Here is a 13,098-nt window from a genome sequence, read left to right as displayed (position 1 = left end):
AAATCGAGGGGAAGAGATCCAAAGGATGTCGCCCTATACGCTGGACAGACTAAATATGCATCACACGCGACACAACTTTACAAAACGCCATACCCTTCGAAGAGAATCCGCACCGAGTGGAGAAACACCCTTCGAGAGATTGTCAAGGAGAGTGGTCGCGACCCTCAGGAATGAGGAAACGATCCTGAGAGAGAGAGATTACATATGGTAGCAATAGAAATGCAATATTAATTATTACTATTACAAACAACAGACACTACTATTATAAATTAGATCCTTATCTTGTCCTTTAGTTAAATGACTATCCAATCCTATTAGTTATAGAACTTTATACGGATATTTTATGAGATTTTTCAACTGGTAGTCGAGGACGTAGTCGTGGTTTCTATTTCGAAATTCAGTGATACAGTCAACATCTGGTTAGTAACTTCAAGTACAAGCACAAAATAATTAGTGCCTGAATTAGAGCATTGACTCTTTATAATGGAGATTGCGAGAAAATAATTTATTACTGTACCACTTACTAATGATAAAAAAATCATTGCGTTGTCTATTCCACGTACTCTTCTTGATGAACTCTCTCGGTTACCATAAACATGACCTTCTGTAGATTATATTCTTTTTTAACGGACTAATAATGTTGCCTTATATTATTTTGTGTCTCAATTTTCAAACACAATGTGTGCCCGCTTCCTCTCTATGAAGCAAATGGAATATTTATGCGCACAATAATCGAAAAATCGTCAATCAATTGTCGACACGCTTAGTGATTTATCACATCCATACGTTTAAAGCGGAAATGATTTTTGTAAACAGATTGCATTCAAGGTATGCATGTGTCTTCTATGATGTGACTTTTATCATTATATAATACTACCTTTCGCCTGCGACTCCATCAGCGTGGAATTAAAAAATCAAAAGTAAGTAGTCTGTGTGTTTCTCCAGTCTATCCGCTATATCCAAATTTCATCAAGATCCGTTCAGCCATTTTAGGCTACAAACTATAACAAACATCCATACATCCATGTAAACTTTTGCATTTACAATATTAGTAATTTGTGTTATACAAGCTTTTAGTAGTAATTTTATTTAAAAAATGTTGGAGTTAAATTATAAAATTCTGTATTTGTAGTAAAAAGCAATTAACAAAGGGATTTTTACTAAAAACAAATAAACTCAACTTGAACAATACTGTAAATTCTTTTTCAGTTGAAGCTTTTAACGAAATGCAAATAAACGTAACACCCGAAACCTTTGAAACAAACCGCACACCGCTCACTAAAACCAATTTACTGTTCGCCCGGGACTGGCATTTTGCATACAAACGCATTCGCATTACAATTAAGTATATATATATACACATAACATACATTGATCTCTTTTCCACGTGAAGTATTTTTTCCAATTTATTTACCCCTAAATTTAATAGCGTGAAAATACATTGCCTAAAGCGTGTTGTAAGTGTAGTGCTTTATATTAAAGAAAAAAATATTAAAAATTATGCTGTGATTGTTGACATCTTACGCCACAAAGTAATGTGTTTTTACGCTTTATTTTATTGATACAGATAGATTGTGCATACCTTACAATATTATGTGTTACACGGAAGAGCGGGACTTCCTAACACAAGTACCTATTGGTCACCTAAAAGGAAAGTTCTACATCTGAATAACTTGTACAATCAATTGTTACACCAATAAATCATTGTCATTTTTATTTTTTTTGTATTTACACACATTGAAATGTATACATAACAAAAAAAGTAATAAGTATCTTAAGTAAAAAACTTTTTAATTGAAACAGAAAAGTGTTGTTACTGACTAAAATATTGCACTTAATAAAATACATTTAAATTTTTAACTTTTACGAAGATAGAAAATTCTATTTCGTATTCTTAACTTAATTTGAACTCCTAAATATTTGTACCATTCATCGAAAATAGCCACTTATTTTTTTTTTGGGACTTTTCAGGCTTCACATTACAATAGTGTTCCACACATCTTACTCATATTATAAATGCGAAAGTTTAGATGGATGGATGTTTGTTAGAGTTTGTAGTCTAAACGGCTGAATGGATTTTGATGAATTTTGGTACAGATGTAGACGATAGCCTGAAAGAACACATAGTCTACTCACTTATGTTTTTTTTTAATTCCACGCAGACGGTGTGGCGGGCAAAAGCTACTTTCTAATAATTTCAACTAAATGCGAATTACTGTAGCTACCTTGATTTACATAAAAATAAGCTTAATAACACTGTTAAAACATTTCATGTTATATACATTCCAATTATAATACTAATAACATAAATGCGAAAGTTTAGATGGATGGATGTTTGTTAGAGTTTGTTTTCTAAACGGCTGAACGGATTTCGATGAATTTTTCTGTAGATGTAGAGAATTGTCTGGAAGAACACATAGGCTATTTACTTTTGTTCTTTTTTTAATTCTACGCGGACGGAGATGCGGGAAAAAGCTATTACTAGACTATATTACTGCTATATAACTATATTTACTAGTAAAGGTTTTCTTTTAAATTAGTTTTTCTACAATGATAGAACTATCTTAATATGAACAAATCAACAATCACTTATCTTTAACTAGAAACAGTATGACAAAACAATTACCAGGGTCGAGCTAACAATCGAAGTATAATTAGAAGAGCTTGTGTCGAACATGTAATGAGTACAACACGTTAATTGCGCGGACGTCGATTTAAATATATCAATTGCAATCTTTAACTATACAGGAATGGACTAACTAATTATAAATCATTTTTTCCGGTGGCGGCAGCGACTAGTTTCGGAACCCTTGAGTTCCACCTTCAGGAATGGCCTAGAAAGGTGCAATCACCTCGTTATATTAAAAAATAAATATTTTCCCCCATGCCCACGGGGAAGCTTACTAATGACAATTAAAAGTGAAAAAGTCCTTGTGAATGCATTCTAACTCAAAAGAACACACACAAATCAAGTAAACATATGGACATAACTTTGGAAGTTATTGTTCGTGTTTACTAGGGAATATGCGCTTGACAGGTCGTGTCTGTTAATAGTCAAAGGTAATGGCAGTGCAACGACCGCGACCATACCACGTGGCATTCGGTATTTCAGTACTGCCATTAGAAATGCCTAGCTATTTGCAGAACTGCTGAACATAGTTTGTAGTTTTGTAGCCGCTTTAAACACAAATTTTACATCTGTTATTACAAACGACACTTTTATATAAACAACATAGACGTATTTCGAAATTTATTTATTTATTTTCTAAATTACTCTAAAATTTAAATATTCCTAGATTACAGTAATAAATAATGGTTTCTCTTATGTCTTATTCTCTTAATTAACACTACAATACATGCAACAAATGACAGTAACGGCAATAAATAAAAAACAAAAGTCTAATTTAATAAAAAACAAACTTATTATTTTGTTCTTAATTAGCCGATTCTTATCAAAAAGACTTGTTTTACATGAAAAACAAATAAAACACCTCAATTGGCATTTCTCCTCTTGAACTAAAACAATAAACGATATATACTGTTTATTTACTTTACAATAATAAAGTTAATGTAATTAAAATATTCATGTTATCATAATATAACAAACTCCAACTTATAGATACGTATTATTTTTCAATAGTAATATAAATACCGATGAAAATTATTTAGCAAGGTCCGTTAAATTGTAGTCGATTTTGATGTGCCTGACAATCAATAATCGAATGGGAATTTTGTTTTTTAATTAATTCTTTCTTGGTCTAAATTAAACAAGTTTTGACTTTTTCATTTGTAAATTAATTATTATTACTAGCTTCAAAAAGACAGGTGGTATATGTTTTTTTCCACTGGAGTGAAAGTATTTCTAAACGAAATCATAACCACTAGAATATGTGTATTTTCTTGTGTTTTATTTCGCCCCACGTTGGAAATAACGAGCCATTATTTTAAGCTTCGTTACAGCGTCCATTTCGCTTACTTTTTACAACCTCTTATTTAATTTAACTTTACCGTTTCGACGTGGACGAAAAGCTGAGAGTCGAAATAAATTTCGTACCGCTAACTAAGCTGACTATTTGAGAACATTAAAAAAAATTGGGAGTCGCAAATCTACGCTGTAGATAATTTGCTCATATATTAATAACAGACAATAAAGCAAACAAAATAATTTGCTAACTCCTGAAATAAATGTATTACACCCAAGCATAGAGTTGTCTCTCTTTTTTCGGAAGGAGTTTTAATAGATTTATGGTCGGCAGCCCTTCTACATTTATCCATTCGTTACTGTTCAATAATTTCATGAAATTCGTTACCGAACTATGTAACTTGAGATTTACTTCGTTGTATCTTAGGTCAACCTAATAAAACTCTAGGCAACGATAAAATAAAAAAAACTCAGACACTTTGTAATGTAGGGGTGTGAATGCAACGGCGGTTGGTACTGGACTAATTTATTATGCGTAAGTGGCCGGTACATTATATTCAGATACCCTCATATATACCACACACAGTGCATTAAGTACTGGTATTTTGTTTGTGGGAATTAAGTGTTAGACAATAATCTGCAATACACGTTTATATTACAACACTAAAAACTCCCATCTGGTCAAATAAATGCCTGCGGTGAAACATGACAAAAAATACAAATATAATTTTGTTAAAAGTTATATTTTTATACAGCGCCCGCAACTAAAGACCGTCAGGGAATTCAAAAGCAATTAAAAAGCTTTCAGATTATGCAAACAGTTTTTAGTTTTACTTTTTCAACTTTACGTGACCTAATTTCATTAGTTTAGCTTCGTATTTCGAGATTATAGATTAGATAGTGTAAGCCAGTATGTTGTCCATTGTTTAAACCAGCTTTAAGTTATAGTTAGTGTGAGTTTACACTGTCAACAAACTTGTTTACAATATTTGTATTTTGCATACAAAACTAACTGGAATCTTTTTCACTCTCTTTGATAAACAAGACCAATAACATCAACAGCACCACGACAATTGGATTCCTCTCTAAAATATTTTTACTAGAAACGTGTATGAGAATAGAATAGAAAATAGAGCAATGTAATAGAATAACAAAATACTTTGACAATACCATGTGTCAAACAAAACATCCTGTACAACTCAACAATTCAATCTAATCATATCGGACATGAGATTGCAACAACAATGATCGTTACACATAATGTTGTTTTCACACAAGGGCGACATATCTATATAGTGTGACATATACCAGTAATGCAGTACTTCTATTGAGTTAACTCACAACGGAGACACAGTGTTCTGTTTTGGCAGCTCTGTACCGTCGTGTCTACTTTTCTGCATTTTTAACCCTTGTGTGAAACTACCACTGTTCACATGCCCATTTGTTATTATTTCACGTTCTAATTGTGAGGTAACATGCCATTATTTTTACCTGCACGGCCGTGTGACTGCGTCCCCATTTCATCGTTGTCCCACATGTGCATAATTACTTACCTTGTATGACCTTTCGCAATAATCATCTCTTTATAAAACGTATTTCAATTATTCACATATTTTATTGTACAACAAATCAAAGGAAATAACACATACTCTTGCTATTCTAATTCTATTAAAGAACTGAAGGTCAATCACGAATATTTGCGTGACGATTGCGAGAACATATTCATAACGTTATTGATAAAATTTGTATGAGATTTCTTGATGTTTTTTAAGCTCGTTTTTGACAGGCGCGAAATGGAAGCATTCCGTGTTTCGTCTGATGAGTGTGGTGCCGGAGGCCTAATTTAAGTCCCTTCCTCTTTACCACCCTTTTCTTATAATAAGAGGTTGGGAAGAGGAAGTTGATTTGACGGTGGAGGAGATGCATCGGAAGGGGAAATATCCTCTTTATGTGCGTCTCCTCCTTCGTCGTATAAGGGTAGGCAACGCATCTGCAATTGCAGATGTCTATGGGCAGCGGTCGCTTCGCCATTTTGGCGGTTTTAGGTTGCCTCTTGCTCGTTTGCCACCTTATGTAATAAAAAAAAAGCTCGGTGATAGCGTTGCAGAAATGTACTACAAATTTTATCGATTGCGTTACGACAGTATTCTCACGAATATTCGTAATAAGTAATCTACTTTTACTGTCGTTGTACAGAATTTTTAATTCCTTCCGTTCACACTTTTATATAATTATACCATCTATTCTATATCTATCTATATATATAATAAAACTTCAGTGTCAGTGATAATATATTTACGTTGCTGATAACGAAAATCGCATTCAAAACATTTTTGTCTGTATGTCTCTCCGCAGACCGCGTTTATTCCAGGTTATCTCCGAAACGGCTAGGTCGATTTCGAAAGGAGTTTCACTGAAGAGTAGCTGACATAGACATGCATATTATAAGCTACTTTTTTAAATTCTTCGCTGTCAAAATGTCGTAAAGGGTGGTCTAAATTTGCGGTAATAAATGCGCGCGACAGCTCGTAAGGTCTATATTTAATTCAAATGTCAAAGCTTCGTCTGTCATTTATTTAAGAAACAGAAATTAGATACAAAAATTAATTAACGATTCTCGAACGTTCTCAAAATAGCTTACACAAACATTATTTAAAACATCGTTAAACTTTAATCCCATTCTTATACCAAGGTATTGTATTAACAAAGCTTTTGTGCGGATTATCTTCTTTGTTCTGTTCACGATTGATTTAAAGTTTACTAAATATTTATACCTTATTAAAGACCATTCTCTTATTGATTGGACTAATTACTGAATCCTTTGATGAAGTGATTTATCAATTAAAGGGCTATTTCTGATCGCATTTGTAATTCTTTTCTATTTATAACTTAACTAGCTGTTCCCGTGCGTCATGATCCGCATGGCATTATAATAACTTTGTTTTACTGTTTACATTTATCAAATTGTTAATTTCAAATGCCAAAATTCAAATGCACAAATGACAACGAAGGTCTTTGACATTGGTATCCTTATTGTTGGCAGCTTGTAGATTATGGTCCCTTTTCCACATGAAGGTTTTTTTCCAACTTAATTACCCCCTAAGTTTAGCGTGAAAATGTTTAGCCTAAATCGTGTCGTAAAGACTATTTGTTTAAAAAAGCATGAATTATTAAAAAATATGTTGTAATTGCTGAAATTCTACGCCACGTGTGTTGTGTTGAATTTTTGGTCATGTCCAAAATTGAATACAAAAAAAAACTTCACTATGTTACAAACGACATAGAACGCGTTATTAAAAATGTGCATGACCCTTTAGCGACTTCATATTTTTGTTTTAGTTCTAAGGGGAATCGGCGACAAACCTGTGTACGGCTAATATTCATTAACACCTTGACAAAGAGCAGTGAAATTAATAATTAATCTTGATCAAATAAAATGGAAAACCCAGCAAATTTTGCATGTCTGGATACAAAATTGTACGAAATAGCACAATGAATTTATTAACCTGTAGATTTTCTATAGCCTTAACAAATAGAGAGCACGTTTTCTTGGAGTAACATCATCATCATCATCATCCTCTTTATCCTATTCCCGTAGGGTCGGCACAACAGGTTTTTGTCTTCCAAATAACTCTATCATACGTCATCTCAGTCATCACTCCCTTTTTGAGTAAAATGAGTAAAATATACCAATAGAATTGAGAGCCTATGCCTTTTGTAGTCGGTCAAAGAGAAAAGACTTCTGTCAAATACTGTGAAAATTATTACATATTGATTGCAACCATGCAAAAGGTACTGTTTAGATACAAATAATTTGAGTAACTTGATCTATAGCTTAAGTAAGGCAGCTTGACTTCAACTCCACTTGTAGTGTACCTAACCCTCAGAGCGAACAGGGTAGTTACTTATTCTGTGTGAAATGTCGGCTAGGTAGTCGTCCGGTTAATTTGTATGCAAATGGCTTAAATCGGGCCGCGCTTGGTTACTGGCGTGCCGTGTTTATATTGCATTCGGACTTGGGACAATCTTGCTTACATGTAAATTTATGTATAGACCGCTTTAGTAAGTTTTACAATTGTGTTCTGTTTAAATTTATGAGCTATCTTAATGTGATATATCTAGATTATGTATGTGTTTGTTCATTAACTCACATTCTGATTCGATTTTTTCTACCGATGCCACAACTAAGATGGCAAAATGTTGATAAGAACCAAAGATTATTCATCAGAACTTAAACAAACATCTCCAACGAGCCTAATAATTTGTGCTTTCCCTAAGACTACCTAGTAGTTTTTTAAAGGGCTGTTATCGTCTAAATTACACACAAGCAGTGTAATTTTTGTAACTGATAATAACCAACAGATAACACTAATGATAGTAAAATAATGCTTAAACATCACTGTTTGACAACACATAGAAACCTATATTTAAAATAAGTAACGTTTAAAAAACTCCTTACTCAAATAATACAAAGAGTTACTCGGAATCATTTAAAAATGTCTATTTTAATAATTGTGACGAGGAAAGATTTGTATTTTTATTTATTGAAATAACTCAAAAACTACTGGGCCGATTTCAAAAATTCTTACACCGTTTGAAAGGTAATTTATGTGTGAGTAACATAAGTTATATTTCTTTTTTTTACGCGGACAAAGTCGCGAGCAACAGCTAGTGCTTTATAAACTAACTTTCGAATTATGCCCAAAGTGAAATAAAATCATTAATGTCATTTTTTATTATAACCGATAATAATTATTAAATTAAATAAATATAAAGCAATCACAATAAATCTGAAACAATTAAAAACGAGTCTCAACGTCCTTTTGTAAAAAAAAGTAAACTCGAAACACTAAAATATCCTTTTGAAAGCTTTTCGGAGAACAGTAATGTTCTTGAAAAGGGTCCTTAATAAGAACTAAGCATTATTAATTACTACAATTATATTTAATGTTCAACTGCGAAATGTTATTTGCATCAACAAGACTATTTAACTTGTAATTTCCAGTTAGAGTAATAATTTTGTATTCACTAACAAAATTTACTGCTACACTAAGAGTGGGCGCACACCTTTGACTAAACTAAACAGTGCCGAACATGTTAATATTTGGAATGAAAGAGACAATTTTTACTTCTTACTATCTTACTAATAATTTACCGGCCAAACCGCGCGCCCCTCCCGCGATTCGGCCCGTATGACCCTTGGGTCGGTGGGGCCATGGGTGGTGGTGGGCTATCTTACTAATATTAGAAATACGAATGTTTAGATGTTTATAAGAGTTTGTAGCCTAAACGGCTGAACAGATCTTGATGAAATCTGGCATAGTTGTAGAGGATAGTCTGGAAGAACACATAGGCTACTTAGTTTTGTTTTGTTTTTTTAATTTCACGCGGACGTAGGTGTGGGGGGAGTTAGTTATCATATAAAATCTGTAGTCAAATGTACACTTCAGACTACGAATGAATTCAGTGATTTTAAAAAGACAAAAAGAAAAAATAAACTTCCCACGGAGTATGAATACATGAAAGATAAACGTAAGTCGCTCCAACGGGTATAAAAGTATGCGACGTATTCCAATATAAATCATCATCTCTACTTCACAGATAACATACAAGGCTTTTGACGACGCACGCAAGAAATTACCTACAACTCTTCTCTGAATAGAAAAAAGATGTTTTGTATGAATGAAAATGTATTCCGCAAATATGCTACAACTAATGTACCTTATACGAATAACTTTTATTTCAAGCGTAAAATCAGCTCATAAAATTGTTAGTTAGTTTCTTAAATTATGTTAGTGACATCATCCACTTGCCCTTATCCCTTATGGAGGGTCGGCACAGTATGTGCTGCTCTTCCATACATCTCTATCAGCCGTCATATCTGAATCCACTCCTTTCTTAAGCATATCTTCCTTCACACAATCCATCCATACTTTCTTCGGTCTTCCTCTTCCTTTGTAGCCATCCACATTCAATCTCAACAGTTTCTGGTTTATGTCCCCATCATTTCGTCAAAACAGAATATATATTTTTTTTACATTTACAAAATTCAGTGAACAGAGTGCAACTTTAGACAGCTATTAAGGTATCGGCAGTCAATCCAGCCGGCTATCATGTAGAGAATGATATTGGAGCTGGCTCGCACCCGACGCATTGCATGCATAATGCGTGAATTACTTAATAAAATCAACTTTAGAAGAATGGATTATTTCCTAACTTTTTCAGACGTTGTAACCTTGGATTAAAATCTTAAAAACTCATTAACATTGAGGGCACCGAGTAAAGAATACTTTAGTTCTAATTAAATACAAAAATGGCAGCGTTAATTACTGAAATAAAAGTATCTTTTAATATTTACAACTTGACCTCTTTTGACAATAAAGAAAATTCATTATGAAATGAGGTTGATATATCTATACAACCATTCCATTTATCATCTTATTTTATTTATTTATTCATTAAATACATTGAGTAATTTATTTCATTTTATCAAACATTCATAAGAACACCAACATGTTGAATAAACATAAAAAACGTACGTACAATAAGAATGTTACAAAAACATACTAGTTTTTAAAATATGAATTGCACTACATTTATCATCCAAAAAGTTATACAAGAGCTATATCATGGCGTTTTAAATTAAAACTATAATGGAAAAACACCATTATCTAAATAAAAAAAATATTTATCATAACTGGAAAATGTTGTACATGACTGTACATAAATCGGATGAACATAAAGTTTTATATTTAAGAACATTTAAGGCAGGGAAAGCAAACTTTCTCCATCAACAATTTTACTCAAGCAGTCATCTCTTAAGAAACAGATATTGCTAACTTTAATCAAGCTAGGACTTAAGCTGTAAATCCAAGCTGAAACTTAGCAGCTGTTGCAAATAACCCTAGAAGTTAGTTAACCGCAAGTGCGGTTTATGAAGGAACCTCTAAATAATTAGGTGTTTAATGCGTTTGCGACAAATTAGTCGATTTTATATAAACATGTACTGTTGTTTGTTCTTTACTTTAAAAGTATTTATTCTTCTGCGTTTTACACGATATTAATTGGCTATCAAAATATACAATAAATTAAAATTGATTATGAAGTTTTTCTCAGAAAACTTTCATAGAATGTTATTTAATATCGAAATATTAAATAAAGGTTGTCATAAATTGTTACGCGAACAACTTTGAGCTACATTAAATTAATTACGTTGACAACCGACGCGGCTGTTTTCTAATTCAAAATTAGCTGAAATTTTATTAATTGACGCATAACATTATTTTCTAGAAGAAATTTAAATAAACAATTATAATAAAAATTAAAATAAAAAATACAAAATTATGGACATATTGAAAATACTTAAAAGGTAATACTTATTTTTTTTAATTTCTCTTCTATTAACTACAATTTGATAAACTAAAAAAGCCACTACACACTAAAAAGGCAAGTTTTAAATACGTAAAGACCGCTTATTAAGAACATCATGATTATTTCGAAATAGGTTAAAAAATTATAGGGTTTCAGTCCTAAAAGCGGGCGCACACCTTATATATCTCACAACTCTTGTGCGATTGTCTGTTTAGTTACACAACTAAAAATAGAGTAGTGTGTGCGCCTCCATATAAGCTTATAGGAAACGAGACAAAACGGTTGTGCGATAGTTTAGTCGATGGTGTGCGCGCGCTCTTAATATTAATTGATTTTATACATATCAATTTACCAGTTAGTAAGTACATTTATTTATGTCATTTCTATTTTTTAGTATACTTTACAAAACACTGTGCTGCTTAAATTACATCGCCGCTGTATAGAACATTCTCAAAGTAATTTATACGTCGAGGAAAGTAGTCGACGCAGCGCAGAATGTTGCCAAAGACGCAAAACATGGAACTAATTACGATCCTACCACTGCCTTCATATAAATTATCCGCTACACAAACGCCTAAACAATAGCCACGAAGTAATGAAGTTGAAAATGTTTTGTATGTTTCCTAAAAGATTTTTCCACAGATCTTGAAAATACCATTTAGAATTTAGTTACTTATGTATAGAATTCTGACTGGTTTAAAAAGGCAAATACTAAACATAAAAAGCTGTCAATTTTATTAAATTTACAGTCAAATCTGTCTGTCTTAAATAATAGTTAAAATTCAGATTAAACCAATGGAAACATTATGTCGGTATTAGGCTATGCTATAAGACCTTTCGGACACAAAACGATGTAAATTGTCGAAACGTGCTCATTTTAGTTGCTAAATGACTAACGAAATATGATGCATAGAGGTTGAAAAAGTTGCAGCGATTTTCAAGATGGCGGAACAAAACCAAACAGTTGACAATTCCAAAATACGCGTCAATGTAGCTATGTCTTTACTGACCGAAAAGTTAACTCGCGACGACGATCTATAACACAGAATTGTTTTCAAAGATTTACGTTAAAATATGTACGAAGGGCCTAATGTCATCGTAAAACGCTTAGAATAAATAAAAAGCTTCTTCAAATCACTACCTCGGAGATATAATGTAGTCGTTTTGTATAATAAACATTAAATATAAGTGTGAAATACACTCACGAATATTGTAGTCTCCATTTGCTAAAAGCAAGCACTTTGCTAGCCATTTGCAGTGTTTAAATAGTAGAAACAGGCGTAGTTATTTCAGAAAACCGGTTTGAAATCTCGGTTATTTGCACAGAAATTAACCTGACGGGCTTCTAGCTAACGTTATACACAGAATAAGTAACTCGCTTGAGGCTCCTCTGAGGCTCTACTGACAACATAATCTATGGCAAAGTCGAGCTTCGCTTTCTGCAGAGTTAAAATGTTCGTTTGTTTGTAAATACATGTATTATGTTGAAGCTTTATGACGTATATCAGTCTAATTACTGCATGTTAATGAAAATTAATAATTAAAATAAAATGATGTAGTGGAATGCTGGCTTACTAGCCATAACACATTCGTAGTTCTATCGCTTTTAGCGTGACCACTAAAACCGTTGGATTCATAAATAAAGAAGAATTAAATTATTCGTAGATACTTTCAAAATTTACAATCTCACTAAATGTTCTTATTTTTAGCAATGAAACAAGCAAGAAATCAAATAAATAAATATTTACATCAAAAAACGAAACAGGACATAGATTTAAAAAAGCTTAATTAGAATGAAGGGCACT

This window comes from Papilio polytes, unplaced genomic scaffold, assembly GCF_000836215.1.
Source record: "Papilio polytes unplaced genomic scaffold, Ppol_1.0 DF823868.1, whole genome shotgun sequence".
Lineage (NCBI taxonomy): Eukaryota > Metazoa > Arthropoda > Insecta > Lepidoptera > Papilionidae > Papilio > Papilio polytes.
The sequence above is the reverse complement of the archived record's forward strand: the minus strand, read 5'-3'. Positions refer to the sequence as shown.